We start from the raw sequence: 22,709 nt of genomic DNA, 5'->3' as shown, positions 1-22,709 counted from the left end.
CACTGAAATGACAAAATTTGACCTTGACATCTTAAAATCACTTTGTAAGAGCAAGTTTGATCACTGGAGGAAGGCTACAAAGACTGAAACTAACACAAGGGATGCAGTGAAAGGGAAATCTGACGAATATTATGGAAAAATACATGGTGGATTATGATAAATAATGAAAATTATTACAATGTGTTGGAAAGGACCATAATTCAATACAATCGTACATAGTTCAAGTTCCAATGTGTATGGATAATTGTGCAAGGTATGGTGAGGATCGAAATGTTAATGTGGAGTGTACGAGTTAGTGCGAGGTTCAACAGTAATGATGATGAATCATTATTATTGTTAAATACGACACTTTTAACATTAATATAGTACCTCCCCCCAACTAAGGGATGACTGTCCACGGTCATGTCTAGTCATGTCATAGTTGGTAAAGTTGCGATGACAGGGATTGCGGTCGCAAGGGATGCGGTGAAAGGGAAATCCGGCGAATATTATGGAAAAATACATCGTGGATTATGGTAAATAATGGAAATTATCACAATGTGTTGGAAAGGACCATAATTCAATATAATCATACATAGTTCAAGTTCCAATGCGTATGGATAATTGCACAAGGTATGGTGAGCATCGAAATGTTAATGTGGAGTGTACAAGTTGGCACAAGGTTCAACAAAAATGATGATGAATCATTATTACTGTTAAATACAGCTTGTTTAACATTAATATAGTACCTCCCCCCAACTATGGGATGACCATCCACGATCATGTCTAGTTGTTATGCAACCAACTCACAAAATAGAAGAAAGAGATATATCAACGACTTCAAAATCAACCTCTTCAAGGGGGAAACCTCCTTTACATTACACAAATGAACAATTCTTGGACGATACAAATGACAAGACCTCCTTTCTATATATAGGATTCTAAGGGGTCCCAATACAATCATAGCCTACATACCAATAATATTGTAGGGGCACAACAATAACAATAGTGAGCTTCTATGGGGCATAATAATAACAACATGGGGACTATATGGGCACAATAATACAATAAGGGGGTTGCACTAATAACAATAAGGGGTTACACTAGTAGTATAGGGACCTAACATGCCCCTCTCCTTAAAAAAGTGTTGTCCTCAACGCTTGAGTAGTTCTGGATGCTTTTGTATAAAATTATCATCCTCCCATGTGGAATCTTCAGCCAGTAAGTTCTTCCATTTGATGAGATACTCTAAAATTGATTGATTTCATAGTTGCTGGGTTCTTGTTTCCATCACTGCTTCAGGTTCAAATATGATTTTTCCTTCCTTGTCAAGTTCCGAAAATATTGTTTGAACTGGGACCTTGTCACCTATAACCTTCTTTAAGCATGAAACATGGAAAACTGGGGGCACTCGGGAAGATGCAGGAAGCTCCAATTTATATGCCATAGTACCAATATTTTGCAGCACTTTATAAGGACCATAGTACTTTGGTGATAATTTATTATCCTTCTTAGCTTGCTTGAGGGACATTTGTTTGTATGGTTGTAGTCGTAAAAATACCCAGTCAGCTATGTCAAAACTTCTTTCACTGCGATGGTCATATGCTTGTTGTTTCATTCGATTCTGCACGAAAGTGAGGTTATCCTTTTTCTTTTTGATATGTCCTTTTATCTTGAGAGTTTTAGGAGTGGTAATTCCTGCCAATGCATTACAAGATATGGTCAGATTCATTTTTTCTTTCTCTGGGGTTGGTTCCTAGTGTATATCCTCTTCTTTTGATGTTTCTTGATCCTTTTCTTCCTCCTCTTCACAATCAATGTAAAATAATTTCTTCTTAGCACACTTATGACCTTTAGTGTATTTTTTATCACAACTGTAACAAAGGTCATTTTCTCCTTTTTCTTCCAGTTGTTGTGGTGTCGAACTTGTAGGTTGTGGAAGGCTAGGAGCAACAACACTTCCATGTTTATAATTGTGAGTGGTAGGATTTCTTGTTGCCATAATTTTTCTTTCAATTTTTCTTTCCAACCTGAATGCCTTCTCCAATGAATCAAGTTCCCAAAGACGAACCTCATGTTGAATTTTATCCTTTAAAGTGGCTATGAGGACATCAATCCTCTATTATTCTGGAATATCATTTACCCTTATATTCAATTTTTGGAAGTCCTCAATGTACTCTGCCATTGAAACCTTTTGTTTGAGATTTATCAATTGGCTAAAGAAGGTGTTGCTCTTTGTATCCTCATAATGTGCTATCATTTCCTCCATGAAAATTGACCAGGTGACAAGTGGTTTACGAGAACAAAGCCCTTTATACCATAAAAATTGATTCGGTTCTAAATATAAAGATGCAATGCGTACCTTTTGTAACAGTTGCACATCATGTAGATCAAAATATTTCTCCATCTGTAGTATCCATGTTATGGGATCCTTGCCATCAAACTTCCTCATATCGATCTTTGAAGTATGGTGGGTATTCAATCCAATGTTAGATTCTATGAAATCATGATTAACATTTATTTTTTTCTCATCATGAGTTTCCTCTACTACCTTTTCGTCATTAGGAGGCCTTTCTTGTAGTAGCTTTGTCCCACCTTCCTTCAAACCTTCCATGTCTTTCTTCAAATCTTCCATGCCTTTCTTCAAATCTGCTTCCCTACCATTGATATTAACTAAAATGGCACATATAAAACTATGTATCTTAGATTCAATCGCATTCTTCAAATCATCCATCCAATTTTTCTTACTAGGTGTTTCTATTTTCTTGATTCGAGTCATTCTTTTTCTTTCTTTTAGCATCTCGATCTTGAATCTATTGTATCTCTGAAATTTCGGATCTCCAAGGTCTGAAATTGCGACCTGCAGTAGCCCTCTGTGTCCTCTTTCCAATGCCACCAGTGTGATCGAAATTGGATTCTCCAAGAAAGAGTTATGCCCAATGTCCCAAGATGACCTCATTATATACTCTTTCAATAGAGCGAACTTGTACGAAGTGCCACGTGTCACCGTTTTGACCTTCGGACCTAAAAACAATATACAGAAAATTATAGTCCATCTTCTTTCTGTAGCTTTTTACTAACTTTCAATCTGATGTTCAAAGAGAAAGTTATGACGATTTTCCCAAGGTCACATGTTTGGGATGTAATTCAGGAGCCTGTAGAAACCCTGAATGTCTTGGACCGTATCTCCAAAAATATAGCAAAAAAAGATCTGAAATTAGGTCCAAGCTTCACCAAGATTTTGACTCAAATGGGTTTTACTTTCATATTCTGAACCTTCGTAGAAAAACCATTATAGAAAAAATGCCACGATGACCTATTTGAGATTGAATTCTGGAGCTTGCAAAAACCCTGACTTCCTCAGATCATATCTCCGAAAATATAGCGAGACAAGATCTGAAATTTGGACTCGAGGTTCAGAAATATTTTGGGTCAAATGGGTTTTTTTTAGCTCCTGAAACTTCATAGAGAAAAATTTATAGCGAACATGCCATGATGACTTGTTTGGAGCAGTGAAACCCTAGAATCCAAAGCTCTGGTACCAAATGTAATGCAACCAGCTCACAAAATAGAAGAAAGAGATAGATCAATGACTTCAAAATCAGCCTCTTCGAGGGGGCTACCTCATTTACATTACACAAATGAAAAATTTTTGGATGATACAAATGACAAGACCTCCTTTCTATATATAGGAGTCTAAGGGGTCCCAATACAATCAAAGCCTATATGACAATAATATTGTAGGGGCACAACAATAACAATAGTGGGCTTTTATGGGGCATAATAACAACAACATGGGGACTATATGGGCACAATAATACAATAAGGGGGTTGCACTAATAACAATAAGGGGTTACACTATTAGTATAGGGACCTAACACAAGTCATGTCATAGGTGAAATTTCAATCAAATCCACGAAGTTGGTTAGGGACATACTTGGAAACTTACCTTGATAGAGTAACAACATCGAAGGAGTAACAACACCAGTATGCTTAGATGAAATCGTGATGAACGAAGTAGCAACACCAGTGTACTTAGACGAAATCGCAACGAACAAAGTAACAACACCAAAGGAGTAACAGAACTAGTGTACTTAGATGAAATCGTGACAAACAAAGTAATAGCACCAGTGTACTTAGACGAAATCACGACAAATAAAGTAACAACATCACAGGAGTAACACCACCAGTGAAGTACTTAGGCGAAATCGGCATCCGCATAGTAACAACACCAGAGCAATAATAGCACCAGTGGAGTAATAACACCAGTGACATACTTATACGAGCTAAGCATTCGCAGATTAACAACACCAGTGAAGTACTTAGAAGAGTTCGAAATTTGCAGAGTATCAACATGAGAGGAATAATGGCACCAGTGGTGTAGCAGCACTAGAAAAGTACCTGCACTAAGCAAGAGGTGCAGAGGAAGAATTATTTGCACTAACAACTTCAAAACCAGAATTATCAGAGAGATGTTTAATAAAGGAGTCTTTGGAAACTAGACGGTAATACAATCTGAAGCGGTGTCCATTTACAGTCAGGGGAGTATGTGCCTCATCAATTGTTACAAGTCTAACAGTCCCATTATCAAACACTATGTCAACTTCATATGCTCCCATCCATCTAAAGCATATGTTTCCTTTAAAATATTTGAATCGAGAGTCATAGAGCAACTCCCAATGTCATTTTTGAAACACCTTTTTCTTGATAAAAGTATCATGCCATTTAGTTCGCTGCTGCTAAATTGCAGCAGTGTTCTGGACAACTACCAAACAAATTTCATCCAACTCATTTAGTTGTTCCAATCTGTGTTTCTAGGCTTCTAAAATACCCAAACCTACTTCGAGGGTTGTCCTAAATGTCTTAATTTCGAATTCCACTGGAAACAAAGGGGATTTCCCATAAACAAGCTTGTATGGTGAAAATCTTGTTGTGTTCCACCATGTTGTTCTATACGCCCAAAGTGCCTCAAGAAGATTTTCAGCCCAGTTTCAGTGATGGTTTTCTACAGTCTTCATAAGGATATTCTACAAAACTTTATTTGTACTCTCAACTTGACCATTCACCTGAGGATGATATGGAGATGTCACCCTATGCTTGATTCCATACTTCTTCATAAGTCTTGCTATCAGATGTGATGTGAACTGCGTCCCTCCATCTGAAACTATCTCTCTAGGATACGCATACCGAGCGAAAATTTCTTTGAACAAGAAGTCTAAGACAACCTATTATGTTGCTTTCATAATAGCCTTGGCCTCTACCCGCTTTGTCACATAGTATGTGCATACCAAAACGTGGACTTTCTGATGTGAGGATGGATTGAATGGCCAATGAAATCAATAGCCCATTTCTCAAAGGACTCAAGAACTAGTTGAGGTTGTAAAGAAAACTCATCTAACCGCCTAGGTTTTCCCATCTGTTGATAGCTATCGCACCCTCAGACATATTTCCTTGCATCACGAAAAATAGAGGGCCAATAGTACCCCATTTGTAACACCTTATGACTTGTCCTCTTACCTGCAAAATTCCCTCCAGAGGGGCCATCATGAGCAGATTTCAGGACATCATAGATGTCACCTTCACCTATGTCGCACCAGATTTGTTGATCAGGTCCTTTATAAAAGAGCTAACCCTCTATCCATGAAAAGCAGGCACTACGATGGATAATTACTTCGTTGTTTTCTGTATGGTAAGTGTTGAGGTACTTTTCCTATAGCAAGATAGTTAGCAATATCTGCATACCACGGAGTGTGAGTAGAACTTGCAAAAAGATGTTCATCTGGAAAACTGTCCTCTACAGGTGCACCTTCATCACTAGTATCCAGCCGAGACAGGAAATTTGCAACTACATTATCTTTCATTGGCTTATCTACAACGGTAATATCAAATTTTCGAATTAATAATGAAAATCTTGTAATACGGCCAGGAGATATTGGTTTATTCACAGATACCTGATGGTTGTATGATCAGCGTGCATGAAAGTGGGATACCCTGTAACATAATGTCGAAACTTATTAACAGCATAAATAATAGCCAAAAACTCTTTTTCAGTTATCTTATAGTTCAGTTCAGCAAGAGTCAAATTCTTGTTGACGTAATAAATCGCATTCAGTTTCTTGTCCTCCTATTATCCTAAGGCTGCCCCTATTGATGTGTGAGAAGCATCTGTAGAGATATGAAATGGGATCTTCCATTCAGGACCACGTAATATTGGAGCCTTGAAAACTAGTTATTTTATTTTCACAAAGGTTGTTTCACATTCATTTGTCCACACAAACTCTGCATCCTTAGGTAACAATTAAAAAAGTGGAAATGCTATCTTAGAAAAAATTTCTATAAAATGTCTATAATAGCCAGCATAACCGATGAAACTCCGTACCTATGTTGATGTCTTAGGTGTAGGAATATTTAATATTACCTCTACCCTGGATGGATCAACCCAAATTCCTACAACTGAAAGTAGATGTCCCAGCATTATTCCTTCCTTCATCATCATATGGAATTTTATTGTACTGAGAGAAACATGTGTTTGCTTACATATTTTAAGTACTTTCTCTAAGTTTTCTAAACATGCTTCAAAAGAATCCCCATATGGGGTGAAGTCATCCATGTAGATTTCAACACTATCATTGACAAGATCAGAAAAAAATCTCCAATATTTCTCGTTGAAAGGTAGCAGGTGCATTATAGAGACTGAATGGGAAGACTCGGTATGCAAAGGTTCCCTAAGGGAATGTGAAGGTAGTTTTATCTTGATCCTCATGAGCTATTTGGATCTAGTTGTACCCACTAAATCCGTCCAAAAAGGATAAAAACTTCTTTCTGGCTAATGTATCAAGGACCTGGTCAATAAAAGGTAAGGGAAAAATATCCTTCGAAGTTGCTTTATTTAATTCCCTGTAATCAACACAAATCTACCACTTTCCATTCTTTTTTGAAACAATGACTAGTGGGGATACCCATTGACTGTCCGAGATTGGGTAAATAAATCCCACATCCAATAGTTTCTGTAATTCATCTTTGACAATGTTCTTTAAAGCATGATTCATTCTTCTTTGTGGTTGCCTAACATGTCGACATTCTTCTTTAATGTATATGTGATGAGTACATAAATCAACAGGGATCCCTTTCATGTCTGTATATTCCCAAGCGAAGGGTTCTTTTTGTTCTCAAAGGACTTTTAGTAATCGTTCAGGCTGGGAAGGTGAAAGGTCAAGATTAGCATTCAATGTCTTCACTGGTTCAATTTCTACAAGAATACTATTATGGGGTACAATTGTAGGAACATTTTCAACTTTAGTCTCTGGTTCAATAGCTTCCTGAATATTGCAACTCATAACAGATTCTAATAGTTGGCGGGTTGAATCAAAAATGGAATTGGGACTATTGATAAAACCACTAATGGTATCATCTTCCGTTTCATCCTTAAAACATAGGGCCTCACCAATAGTAAGAATTGGTCTAATTTCTTCATTTTCAAGTTCAAGCCCTTTTACAGGTAGAGGTTTTTGTGTTAAGATAAATCTTGGCTTATCTGATGAACTCGGTTCTACAAGGGGATAAAAAATAAGATTATTTGTAACTTCCCCATTGGATATCACCATATTTCCTGACCGACACCCAATGTAAACGTCTACGGTCGCAAGCCAAGGTCTTCCTAAAATCAAAGGATGCCCACCGGCTAGGGATTGGGTATGTAATATTAAAATATCAATAGGGTACTGCCATGATTCTACTGAAATAGTTATATCTTCTAACTTCCTTACTGGTCTTATAATATACTGACCTACCAATTCTAGGATGGTGGGAGTTGGTTTAAGGTTTCGTAGACCGAAGGTAATCATAGTTGCAGAAGTTATAACATTAACTGTTGCCCCCAAGTCTACCAACACATTTGGGATATCAACCCCATTAATCTGTATTGTAAGAATTGGGTTCCCTGGATCTCCGTACTTAACAGGTATAGACTTCCCCAACATTATATCTGATAATTTTCCCATAACATGAATAGTGAGTGGATCCTTTGGTTTTCTTCCAGGTTTCTTAGAGCAATATTCTTTTATTGTTTTGGCATAAATCAGTATGTCCTTCATAGCCTGAAGTAACAGTATTTTGACAAATAAATTTTTTAATTCCCCTAAAAATTCAAATTCAGGACGAGGACTTTGTTTGCTCAAGGATAGTCTCTCAGGATAAGGTGGACCAGTCTGACATCCTCTAGTAACAATTGTTTGAGAAGGGGGTTGTTGTTCCATAGGAATTTGTGTTGACTCATCCCCAGTTGTTCCAGCAGAATTCCTAGGTATTGGTTATGAGCCTTCATCATCAGTATGTTCAACAATTATTGGTGAAGTCTGAGTATTTACCACCCAACCAAAATGTGGATTTAATTCATTACATTTCGTGGTAGTAATATTGTATGTAGGAAGGTTGAGTGTCTCAACCTGTTGATCCCCCTTATTGTTTGGATTTGGGTTGGATTGAATAGGAAGTTGTGGACAAAGAGGAGGATTACTGGTGGAGGCATTAGAAGGAAGTTGTAATTTCTATTGTGGCACAGGTTGGGAGAACTTTCCTAAAGGAGAAGGAGGTCCACGCCAATTATGGGACCTTGAAGGAGTTGGACCAGATTGAGGGAACCATGGTTTCCAGGGCATTGGATATTGACAAGACTGCGACCATGAAGGTGAAAAAGGTATAGACTGAAGCCCAAAATTCAAATTATTAAAATACTGAGAAGGGTCTTGAGGCATACCTTGATTCATGTTCTGTGGTCATGGTTGCCATGGTTTCCTTGATCCCATGAAGTATAGTTGATCTACTTCTTCATTTTCTCCCTAAAAATTTGCCTTCAACCCAGGAAGAGATGGACAAGTGTTAGTGGGATGGATCTATTCACATATCACACAGATCTTGACAATGTTCAGTGGACATTCCTTCAGTGGGTGCTTCTTTCTACATTGAGGGTAGAAAATAGACATGGACTTCTTTGCTTCCATCTACTTTTGTTTCACATGTAAAACGTCCAGCTGTGAGGATATTGTTCTCAAGATATCGGTCCTCAAGTTGTCCAGCAAGTTTCCAATTTCTGCTTTCGTAACTCCACCGCTGGATGTCTTGAGGGTTTGAATCCCCTGCCTCTGCCTCGCACCTCCACGTGAACACTTAATGAACAATTCACAAATTGTGTCAAAATATTCCTTTGATATGTCTCCCTTTCCTACTATGTTCAAAAGTTCCAAAGATTCCTCCCTCGGTGCCCAAAGAAAAATTATTTTCAATATGTCCTTATCTAGATCAGTATGGCCTAATCTCTGCAAATTGTATTGGAAATGTTCGACAAAGTCCTCCATGTTCTCATCCTCTTTCTGCATAATCTTAAAGATTTCTTCCTTAACATCTCGATATTTGCAGTAGTCTTGATAGTTTTCGAGGAAAATCGCCTTCATATCATCCCATGTAGTAATAAATTTCCCTCATAAAACCATGAACCATCTCAAAGTTGTTCCCTTAAAAGTGGTGGGGAATATATTCATTTTTTGTGCATCAGAAATATAGTCATACCCCCAACAGACAACGTCGAATTTAAATAGGAATGTGTCTGGATCTTCAGAAGAAAGACCATGAAAGTTAGGTAATGTTTTCAGAGGAATATGCTTCACAGGTGCATCACCCCTCATATCACCAATTGGGAAATCAATCGAAGAAGTTGCAAGAGCCATGAATATCTTCCAATATTCACATGGGATCTCAATAGGTTCTGGTTGTTCTATAATGTATGATTGATTATGTTTAACAACACTTCCTCAATCAAATGGTGTAGTGAATTCCCTCAAGTCTTCTTCTTCTTCTTACTACTTCTTACTACTTCTTCTTCCCTGAATTGTGCTTATGTTATCGGTGAAGGTTCTGGTTGTGAAACTGTATGCCCTCCAGATCTCAAATGATATCTCACCCTAACAACAGCTCGTGACAATTCTCTTGATTCAACTCTTGAAATGATTTCTTGGATATAGTTATTTCTACCCTAATCTTTCCTTCCTCTTTTTGGGGGTCTTCCTCTACCTCTTTTATTTGTATCTCTATTCATGCAATCAGGAAATAAAAGGAAAACATTCAAATAAATTGAAAGCTGAATACCTAGAGCAGGGTGAAAAACTTCCCTCCCCAGGATGAGAGAATGGTACTATGGTCAATACTGGTCATACTTTCGCGCCTTTGATAGCCTCCCTAGAAATGGCACCAAAATGTTGGTGTTCAAATATGATTCATCCAATTCACACAATTCCACATTAATTGACAACCCGGGGCTCGACTAGTTATTTCAAAGATATCATGCAAGGTATAAGCAGACCACAGTTTCCCTACCCAACATTGAACATTTAATCATAACATAACAATGTGTAACAACAAGTTATAACTATAACAGCAAATAAGAGTAACATCAAGTTAAGACTCACAACAACACACTGAAATCATTACACAACAAAGAGATAACACAACAAAAAATAAACCTATGCACACATCTAATCCAACAGCGCCTGGTCAGGAGAGTGGGCCCAACTCCTTGATCAGGGTTGTGGCAAGATTGAGATCTATAAAATACTCAAAAGATTAGCAATTGTATTAATCAAAATATCATTACAAAGGTTTGTTGTTACAGCTCAAAAATATCATATATCTCCTAGCGGTGGCTTTCCCAGCCTTGTAATCACTACTTATACATTTCATAAATCAACTGACAGTGCCTAAGATTACGGTAGTTGTCTGCCTACAAATACATAATGGTTTCTTGAGATACAACAGAATCCAAAAATAGCACTTGTGCTAGTCGATAGGTTGATCCACCGTTGCAGCTGATATCCAAAGATAGCGCTGCCAACTCAATAGTCATCATACGCTGAATCATACCTTTGATCATCATTCCTCCAAATCTGCATGAAAACTTAAGTTAGCAAGTCGCTTTAGGAAGTAATCCCCTATGAATATGCTTCAATGATTAACAATTCACAAAGACATGAAAATAGGTGTACCTTCACTGTTTAGAATGCAAATTGACCAACAAGGGCATGAAATGAGTACACGAAAGGGATAAAAAGGTGGGTAAAAAGTGGGAAAATTAGCAACCAACATTCTTCAATTGTATATTTATGTGTAAGAGTGTGATCATTTATTTCTCTACATATTTTTGAAGGCTTCTTAGATTCACCTCCTTCCACATTGGTGTACAAACAATCTTCTCATCCACGTCCAAGCTACTTTCATCCTGGTTGCTCCAATCAGTGGTCATGATTTTCTTCATATTATTAGATTTCCTTTTGTTCTTTGAGTTAAGATTTGGATGAAACTTATAACACTTATCCTCTATATGAATGTCAATATTACAGTGATTGTAGTGGTTGTTGGGATCCTTGCACTTGTGTTGTGGTTGACATATTTTTATCTTTTCCTATTTTCCACTTCTTCTTCCTATCTTTAGAAGCGTCATGTTGCTTCATTTACTTCGATCCACTTGAGTGCCCTTAGTTCTTGTTATAAATTAATTAGCGAAGCAATGAAATACATAAAATATTGTGGAAACAAAAAAACAAAAACGTATAACCCTAATAAAGATAATAATTAGATAATGAATTCAAAATCCCTAAATATCACAAAATATAACCCTAATAAAGATAATAATTAGATAATGAATTTAAAATCCCTAAATATCACAAAATATAATTAAATTAGCAAAATATAATAAAACAATTAAAATTATAATTAAAACATAATAGAATAAATTAAAAAAATTAAATTCTAATATCTATCGGCTAAGCATCTCATCTCTATATATTTGAAAAAATGAGAACAGTCTTTCAATAATATTTCACATCCTGAAGATGAACCATCGTTGTTGGTTCGAAACGTCGATCAGAAAGAAACCTAATGCGATGTATCCGGAAGATAATCTACATAATGATGAAACTTGTAGAAACATCAAAGACAAAATAAAAACATATAAAACAAGACAGACACATATTTACATGGTTCACCCAATTTGGGCTACATCCACGGAGAAACAGCCAGTCCTTCCTTTTAGATCATCCAGTAAAATGAATAGATACAACCTATAACAGATCCATTTTAATTTCCTCTTCGCTCTCACACAATCTCCTCTCGCTCTCTCACTCAGAGTAATAATCCACGGCTGCAATACAATTCCCTCATATAAATCGAAGGGGTGTCTTATAAGGAAAAAAACCATAAATTAACATAAATTCTATCGTCGGATCATCTTCCTAATGAAAGACCCTGATTGACTATGAAATTACAATAATTTACAAGGTAATTTTTCATCTATTTTTAGCTTCAGGGGCGCTACCCCTGAACCCCCACCAGGGGGGCTCATAAAAGTCATCATCGCCCCACCCCCCCAAGTGGACCCCCATGATGGCGATTAAATGTTTGGAATTGTAGCCTCGTAAGGAACAAGGATTCAACATGACTAAAACAACAACCTTTAAATGATCAAGAAGATAATCAAACTCCACACCCAACAATATACCACTTGGAGACTGATTATAGCAACTCCACCACTCCTTCACTTGCTAGACAATGCTCCAACTTTGGACTTGGTTGTTTCTCATCTTCATCATCATACTTGAAAACCAATTGAAACTTAGCAGAATCTTAGTTTCTTCCTAGTTATAACTTTTGTTAACATGTCTGCAAGATTTTGGCTAGTGTGTATCTTTTCTAGCTTCAACTACCTATCTTCCAACACTAACCGTATGAAATGGTAATTGAGTTTTATATCTTTAGTCTTGGAATGAAATTTTGAGTTATTTGCAAGATGAATTGTAGAAATTCCCACTATAGATCAACAGATTATGCAATATACTAAAGAAAAATACAAGATCTACTTCTACAACAAACTTTGCGAAAGCTTAATCGAATATGAGAAAGATCAATGAGAACACATATAACTGAGAATGAGAAATCAATCACACATAACACAGAGGAATAACCTGGGGAAAGCCTTAGCCTAAAACCCCAGTCTCTGTATTATCATACAAGTGGAAATATGTTCAAGTTACAAAAAGAATCAGCTCTCGAGCTATCCTGCTCTCTCTGCAATCAAACAATGTTGCTCATATACAGTCAAAGGCTTCTCCAAACCTTCTCCTCTACCCTCCAAGCCTCCTATTTCCTTGCGCAGTTTTTCCTGGGGTCCAGTGATTCCACTTGTGTGAATTCCCACCTCACACTGCTCACTTGGCTCAAAAATAATTGCACAAACCTGAAGGAGATAATTCCTTCTGCATGGATGAGTTTCCTATATAGGAAAAATCCTCCAACTGATAATACACTATCCCTTCCTCTGATCTCAACTGGGTCTCTGACTGAACTGACATGCATGAGTTATTTATGAGAGAAAATTCAGTTATCTGAAGTGCAGTGGTTACATGCATGCATGCATTAACTAACTGAACTCACAATTAATTCAACAAACTGTTTGAATTAATCTAACTGGACTTGACTTAGTTAACTGAGCCAACTAATTACAACTCATCTTTATCTCTTTAACTAATGGATAAATTCCTCAATCAATGGATAAACTATTGCATGTCCCCACATAGACTTCATGTTTGATTTTCTACAACAAATTAACTCAAGATGAATTAATTAATTATTTTACAAACAAATGCTAAGATCAAATTCGAATTTTACTTCTCAATTTTAGTTCAGGGACCAACTAAAATTGGAATCTAACCCGAAATGTTATTTATAGCAATGTTATTTTTAGCACTTCCATTTTGCATTGCTTGTTGCTATGTCCAACACTGGTACCCGCACTGCTATTTTTAGCACTTTTATTTTTAACATTTCTTGTTGCTATTTTCAACACTCCCTCTCAACAAGAAAGGCATTCAACTCGAACCCGATCCTGAACCTTTGGAATGTTTTGCATGCAACACTTCTCCCAAGTGTTGTTGCTCCAGCAACTCTAGAAACAAAAAATCTCCTAACTAACCTCCCTGTTGGGCTAGAAACATCCTCTGATGTTGAAGCTTCCTCTACCGCTGACAAGTGATCCCTCTGTGACCTTTGAGCTGCCGCAACACTCCATGAATCTCGCACCGTTGCACACATCTATGTGCCATCCTGCACTGGTGCAACACTCCTGTGCCTCTTGCATTGTTGCAGCCTGCTAGCTCTGCACTGTCTTGGGATTCCTGCATTGTAGCTCTCTCTGTTGCTCCATCTGCATTTGCCTCTACCCACTGAGCCAGTCCTACTACTCCTCGTCGGGGCTCCTGTAGCAAGGTCTAATCAAAGAGGTTGAGTACCTCAATGATCCTGCCCCTATTCCAACCTTCTTGGGACTGTCACTCCACATCGCACCACCTCCAACCTGGAGGTATGGATGCATGTGATCCCTCTGCCCACTTGGCTTGAAATTTCCCCCTACTAGAGGTCTCTGCATGAGTAGATGTCTCTACTCGATCTCCTCTCAGCTTCTCTAATTATGGTTGCTCCACAACCTCCTGAAGCTGCTTCACCAATTGTGGCTCCTCCACAATTGTCTGAGACTTATTTTGGTGCTGCATGTTGAGAGGTAATGTACTCTCCCTCTCAACCACCAAGTCTCCATTAGTTGCCTTGCTCCTCAAGACTTTGCATGCATCTTGAACTTCAACAGCATACAGGTTCTTGACTCGTGAACCGATCTGCTTCACCTGTCTCGTGGTGACTTGTCTAAGGAAAACCTTTCCCTTACTGAAGACTACATCATAGCCTTTGTCTTCCAGCATAGCGATGGACACAAGATTCTTCTTCAAACCTGGTACATACTTTACATCGGTCAAGGTAATGCGAGCTCCATGCTCCCTCTAAAAAATAATCGTGCCTACACCTGAGACACTATACTTTTCATCATTACCCATCGTTATGAGTATCTAGAGATCTTTCTCCTCTAAGGTACTGAACAAACTCTTGTCGCCGGTCATGTGGAAAGAAGCTCCACTGTCAAGAAACCAACCACATCCCACCATGGATGAAACCATGCATGCAAAGAGGGTGAAATCCAATTTGAACTGTAAGGCCAATGCCTCACCTTCAGATCCTTCCTTGGATCCCATCTTGGATTTCTTCAGTGGACAATTTGTAGCAAAATGGCCCACCTCATGACAACGAAAGCATCACACTTTCAATTTGTCAAACTTCTTCCCACCATGAGAAGAACTCGATTTGGGATGAGAATCCTTCTCCTTCCCTTCCTTTGCGTTACTCGCCAAGGTGCAATTTTCTTCATCCTCCTTGGATGAAGAACCATCTCTGGTGCTTCTTCTTGTCTCCTCCTGCATCAAATCTGACCAAAGTTGTTCCTAATCTGGCATTTTTTCTCTTCCATTTACCAAGTCTTGGTAGCTATGCCAGCTCTTAGGAAGACCGAGGAGTGCAAGACTCACCACGTCATCATCAGCTGTCATGATCCCTACACTTCCAAGCTCATCCCTGCAGATGGTGAGCTTGTTCAGATATGTAGAAATCGTGTCGCCCTTTTCACACTTGATTTTCTGAAGGTTTTCTTTCAGCGCCAGCTTCCTCTAATCGTCGTTGTTCTGGTATAGATCTTTCAATGTTTTCCACATCGAAAACGATGTCTCCTTCCCATGGAGACTCAAGACTATGTGGTCTCGAACTCCCTCCAGAAGGATTCTCCTTACTCTAGCCACACATTTCTTCCATTCCACCAATTTTGTAGCATCAGTCGGCTTGGGGACTTCTTGATCAATGAATTCCTTTAGACCGTTATCCTCTAATACTGCTTCCATGTGATCCTTCCAGGCTATATGTTATAGACATATTTGGCCACATCAACCCCAACTCAAATGTCGATGATATTAGGGTTCATCAACCCATAATATAGTTTTTTTATGCCCTAAAGAAACTTAGTCCTCTGAATGCCTCATTCCCCAAAAGTTTCATCACAAAATTCATCCAAAAAGTGCCTCAAAGAGATCATTGCAGAAAGCCATGTGTTAGGGTTCTATGCATAGTAGATGCCACACTGTCCAAGTGTTATGCATCACAGTTTGGCCATCTTTAGGGTGTGATGGTCGAGCTTAGACAAAATTCTGAGAGAGTTTGAAGAATCAATTACTCATGGAAACCTCTAGAAGCTTCTCCTGTACCACCTGCCCCTCTAAGTTCGCCCAAGGATGACTAAAGGAACTAGGAAACATCCACCTATTCCCCTCTTTCATGGAACCAATTCCTAAAAATAGAAAGGCATTCATCATCATCATGATGACTCAACCTCCTTCACTCATCTATAAATGGATCCCTCATCCAAGAGATCTTGAGGCTGAATATTTTCCGAGTGATAAGGAAGTACTGATGGTTTTAGTATTGAGGCAAAGTATTGTTGTAATGTCGGAATTTCTTGCTATTCATGAGGTGAAGAAGGTTTGAAGCTGGGAGGATGGCGCTGGATCGGACTTATGGGTTGTAATCCTCCTTTCTATTAATAAAGATTTTCAAGATTTTTCCCCTATGATTGTGTAATCTTTCAATGCAATTATATGTTTATCATACTTTCAATTCTGTGATGTTTATGAATTATGGATCATTATGCTTTGACAGGTCTATGTTTCTGTAATTGCGCAGGTACTCTCCAAGCATGTTAAGTACAGGGAGGAGTAATGAGATTGGCCAAAGGAGAGAGAGATCAAGCGAGGAATCAAGCGGAAGTTACAAGTTGGATCTTTATAATCTTTCTCTTATCTGTCATTCATAGGAAAAATAGTGAATTGTTTTAACTGTTGTTTCTAGGTTACCTGCCAAGCCTAGAGGGTTAGCATTTCTTAGAAATACTAATTTTCCCATAAAACAAATTGGCGACTCTGCTGGAGAACTGAATGACCTTTTTGGTAGCTGAGTAACCTCTTAGAACATTCCACTACACTTTACTTGCTATTGTTCTTTGAAATCAAGCTTAATCCACTGAAAATTGCATCAAATTTGAGCCAAAAACAACTTTAGAATCACTCCGGGTGACCATCGCACTGTCTTGAACTGTGGCTTGCTATGCATAGCAGTTCCTGAATGGACAAAGTGCTATGCATCACACTATCTATCACTACAATCTACAATGATTGACTGAAGCTCAAATTTCCCATCTAGGAATTGAGGTTTTTGACCATTTTTCATCTTTGTTTGATTGCTTGCTGAACATGAATGATGTCTCATCACTGAAACCAACTTTCATCCCTTAATTCAGCCCTGTTTAAGATTAGGATTGGTGAATGTTTTTATGTATTTGTTTTTTCATTTACAATCCATTGTCAAAAAGTAGTGTTGATCGATTGTCGTTTCGATAGAAAAAGTGTCGTAAAGTCTTCAATTTCGTCGAAAAAGTGAAGTGTTGTAAAAATCCTCCTTCATAGCTAATCGATTAAACTATTTTGTGCATTTGATTTGATTTCATTCAAAGTGTCAAAAAGTTTATTTCTTCAATCTGAAAGTGTTGTTTAATCCTCCTTTCTCTCTTTGAAGAAAAATTGTCGAAAATTGCCATTTTGTGTGAAACATTTTGAATCATTTCTGCATTTAGTTTTCCTTGTTGTCTCATTCACATTAAGGGAAGCTGAAAACAAATACATGCATTTGCATTCTAGAATTTTGGTTTGTGTGCTCAAAAGAATGACTTAGGGAATTGCACTAGTGTGTGCTCTTAGTATTTGCTTAAAAGTACTTCTATGCTCTATCCCTTGTAGTTAGGATTTTCATTGTTGAAAATAAACAAAAATATTGCTTATCATTTTAGATGCATATTTAAGAATTTCATAACACATTTTGCGGTGAACCCTCAAAGGAAAATTTTTAAGAAAGATCAACTTAAAATGAACCTCATTTAACTTAACAACGCTTTGGAATTTAACGCAACACATCTAGATGTCTAGGCTAGAGACGTGTTCCGGCATCTTTTAACCTAGTGGTTGTCATTTTCATTGAAGGTTGGGTGATTCCTCCTCTTTGATACGATAAGTGCTAGTATGGACTTGTGCTCCCTGTACCATTGTGTATACAGTGGGAGACCCCAATAGGCTTAAATCCTTTATCCCTAGGAAGCTGAGTCTTCTGCCTTACCAATCGCAATGCACTGAACATAGCATTCGAGAAGATTGACTGCCGTATGTAAAGTCCTTGGTAATTTCTCTTTAATTTACCACTAAGGTGTATATTGTAGTTTTGCGATTTGTTTGGTAAACCCTTTTGTCTAGAGTCTCCAGAGTAGTCTCTTTCGTTCCTTTTCGACTCTCTAAAAGTAAAAGGATCATCTGAGCACTTGTCCTTTCAGACTCATTAAAAATCGAAGGCGACTAGAGCCATCTTTAGCTTTTTCTCGACTCTTTAATACTGAAAAAGCAAAGTTGTGTCTAAGTGTCGTTAAAATTAACTAACTACGAATAACATCAGTTTCCCTTAGTTGAGTTTTAAGTTGATCAAGTAATCCGCAATCATGGAAGAAAGTAAATCCAAACCCCGTCATTCACGAAGATTAGCGAGTCAACTGTCTTTGCCTCTGGAAGCGACACCAATTCGGACAAAGCGGTCTCGTTTAACTGAGTCTAGTTCATCTGGGTTGTTTGAAACATTCATTTCAACATCTTTAGGGACTCAAGTTACTCCAATCATTTCTAGTACATCCATCTTTAAAGAGGAAGTTTCACAGTTACCTGAGGACATTAGTACTGATCCTAGTGTAATAGTAACCAAGGTTGTCCAACAACAAATTGATCCTCAATTTGAAATTGTTCAACCAAGAAGTACTTTTGAACCTGAAACAACTCCATCAGGAGTTGGTCTGGAACCTATCCCAGTTCAAACCGAGGTTACATCTGAACCAGGAGTTGTTCAAGAACCTCCCTTTGAGACTGTAGTTCAATTACCTGAACATCTGGACTTTGAATTTTAGTATCCAGAAGTTGTTACCCCTCCAACATCAGTCACTGTAGAAACCACACCTTCTTCAACACCAGAAATATTTTACAGACCTGACGGTCAACCTCTTCCACCTGGTTTGATTGCCATAGAGGAGATAGTAGAGGATCCCCCATCTGACACCCCATTTCATTTTGGAACTGGGATTAATCTTTATCCTACTGCTCCTGATTACTTTGCTTCATTTAATTCTGCCTCGTCACAAGTTCCCGTCGAATCTTTAGGCCAGCTTTTGGGCCAGTTAACCATGTCTGAACAACCATCAACATCCAAGACTATATCATTTGATGCAGCTGCAGTAGAATATTATGTTGTCACTCCTTCGATGTTTTCTACCACACTTGAGTCACACCTATACGGTGAATCATCCGTTCCGGTCGGTTACCAATCATTGTCTGGAACCCACTCAGGGGTTGCTTCTGCACCATGGTCAACACCCATTAACTTGTCTGGAATTCAATTTGGTTTTTCTCACATGGGAAATCAACAATTTGATCCTGCATATCAGTATCAATTTGGGCAATCTAGTTATCAAAGACCGGTATATCCATTAAACACTGGATTTCCACCATATGGAGAGCAATATGCTTACTCACCATTTCCTCCTTTTTCCGGGGAACAACCATATGGTAATTTCCCACAGTATTCAAGTCAAACTGGAGTTAGAGTTAGTCGATGGCAACTAGTACTACCAAATCAACCAAGAGTTGTGTATCCAACACAACCAATGCAACCTGTGTCCAATATTCCTACCACACCTGTTGTTACTACTGTGCCACAGTCACAAGCTCAATCTGTTGTATCTCAACCGGTACAAACTGTTCCTTCTTCCTCACAACCTCAAGTTTCAAGGCAAGGGGCTCAAGTTTCTCAAGTTTTTATACAATAGCTGCTTGTTTCTGGTGCTCAACAACAACCTTAGGTTAGTGTACCTTTATCCGGAATAACCCAGGCATACACTGGTACAGTTAATCCACAACTTGGTCAATTTGTCAATACTGGACAGCAACAGTCGGTTCAACAACCGTGGCTATTGCAATATCAACAACCTCAATTCCAGCAGTCCCAACCCCAGTTTGGACTTGGTTCACAAGCTCAAACTGGTTTTGGTAAATATCAAGCTTACCAAGGATCTAGGCAACAAGTCTTTGCAGGTTATGGACAACCACATTTCCAAACTGATTATAAATAATCGCCCTTTACTAGTTATGTCCAACAACCTTACAAAGGTTACCAGATGCAGATGCCCTACGTTGGTATGCAAAGACCTATTGCACAAGTGATTCCATCCTATCCTGGGTATGCTCAACCTGACCTGAATCGACAGTTGCCATTTGTAGCAACTTTAGAACTACTAGATTTAAACCGACTCACTAATGATCCAATTGCATATGCGCCTTGGTGGCCAGTGATTCCACATAAATTGCCATCTAACATTCCAAAGTTCAATGGAAATCCAAGAGAAGACCCATCGAATCATGTAATGACTTTTCATTTATGGTGTTCATCCAACACTCTAAATGATGATTCGATCAGGCTTCATCTTTTCCAAAGAACGCTTACTGGTCCAGCTGCTAAATGGTATATTGAATTACCTAGAGCTTCTTTTGATAACTTCACCATTCTAGCCACTACCTTTCTGACCCACTTCCAGTTACCTATCAGGTACGAGACTGGAATAGAACTCTTGACCAACTTTAAACAGACTACCTCCACTCATATATCAGATCATATTCATGAGTGGTGACGTCATCGTCGAATGGTTAAGACATATGTTCCTGATCAACTTTTAGCTGAGTGGTTCATTAAGTCCTTGCTGCCATCTATCACTGAGGATGTGGCAAAAGGAGGAGTTGTCACAGAAGAGCAAGTTATTGCTCATGCCCAATATTTTCTATCTGATTTATACACAATCAGGCCCACTCTATGATAAAATTCTTGACGCACCTAGACCGGCTTTCACCGTTCCACCATCTCCAAAATCGAGTATGGACTCTCATGCCGGTGATGGCGTGATCGGTTCCTCAAGCACACAAATGGCAAGGGGACCATCTAGACAAACCCTTGCTATTTCCAACCAAAATGCAAATCAATCTGAAAACACTCTTGCCTCGAAGATTAATGCCGTGTCATCTGACAAAGGCAAAAATCCAAAGCAACTAGGAGGTAAGAAAAAGGGAAAGAATAATAAGAAGAAACAGGAGAATCCTACTCCTGAAAAATCATCTGAATCCCCTTCTGCGGCTAGGAAACCTTGTTATCCATGTCTGATATGTAATGACGAGCATTTTACAAGAGATTGTCCACATCGATCTGAGGTCTCTAAACTTTTAAAGGCTTTGAATACCTCAGCAGTGTTGATAGATCCGTTTCCGAACCCAGAAACACATTTGGTTGCCATTGATAATGCTTCCACATCCCAAGTACTTATGTTGTCTATCGCAAATACAAAAAATGATGTTTTGGTATCAACAAGGAATAAAGATTATGGAAATCCATCGTCGTTGAATAACCAGGCTACTGATCAACCTAGTACATCGACCACGACTTCACCAGAAGTTGTTCCACCAGTTATACCTGAATTAACAATAAAGCCACCAAAGGGAGTTGTACACAAATCGACATTTAATCCTCATGCTCGAGCAGCTCAAAACTATAATATAGTGGAAGATCTGGCTCAATCACCTTCCACTATGTCGACACTTGAGGTGTTGCAAAACTGTCCCTCCCAAAAATAGGCTTTGTTATCAGCAATAGGTGGAATAGATCCTACAGATTCTAATCTTGTGGTCTTTAACCATACAGGATATACACCACAGTTACCAGTGCAACTAGCCTTTCTAATACAAGTAAAAGCTCTCAATAAAAATGTTCACCAAACTATTATTGATGAGGGGGCATCTACTTGCATTATGTCTATGAGCTGCTGGAAAACTCTTGGTTCACCGCCCTTGTCACGATCACCAACAACATTAAAGGCTTTCGATGGAAGAACATACACTCCGTATGGGATTTTGAGTAACTTGCAAATTGAACTAGGGGGAAAAATAGTAAATGTTGAAGTCGAGGTCATTGATGGACTCCTTGATTACAACATTTTGTTGGGAAGGCCTTGGGTATATGCTATGGCTGCTGTTGTTTCCACATACTTTCGAATGATTGCATTTCCCTTCAAAGGTGGAATCACAGTCATCGATCAGCTAGCCTTCTTTGCTAATAGTTCACAAGCTACAGGAAGCATTCCATTGATACATGGAAATTCACAATCACTTCAAAATGTTGGAGTAGGTCTCCTAAAAGATCCTTCCTTGATGGGTACTTTTACCCTTCCATCACCATCTGGTTTCGTGGAAGTGGCGAGAGTGGAAACCTGCAACATGATTTCTTCTACATCATCTAATTTTAAGAAGAATTCCAACTATTTTGAAAGTTATGATTATCACGAGGCGATGTCGCCAAGCCCCATCAAATCATTATAGCAATCAATCTATTGGGCTTGTGTGGCAAACCCTAATCCACACTCAACAGTTGTATGGGTAGATAGGTCTTTAGAATATGGCACCTCTTCAGATCCTTTTTCACGTATACATTCTACGGATGAAGGAATCGTCCAATCAATGATGATAGGAGAGACGTCATGGGAAGATTATCATCATCGTTCCCACCTTCGAGATGACAATGAAGATTATTCAAATGAACTCAGTCACCCACCAATCATTGATTTCTTGTCGAATTCTGTA

This window comes from Pinus tabuliformis, chromosome Q (assembly GCF_031772625.1).
Source record: "Pinus tabuliformis cultivar Carrire ecotype Pingquan chromosome Q, CPIR1, whole genome shotgun sequence".
In the NCBI taxonomy this organism is placed as follows: domain Eukaryota; kingdom Viridiplantae; phylum Streptophyta; class Pinopsida; order Pinales; family Pinaceae; genus Pinus; species Pinus tabuliformis.
Note: the sequence above shows the minus strand (reverse complement) of the source record.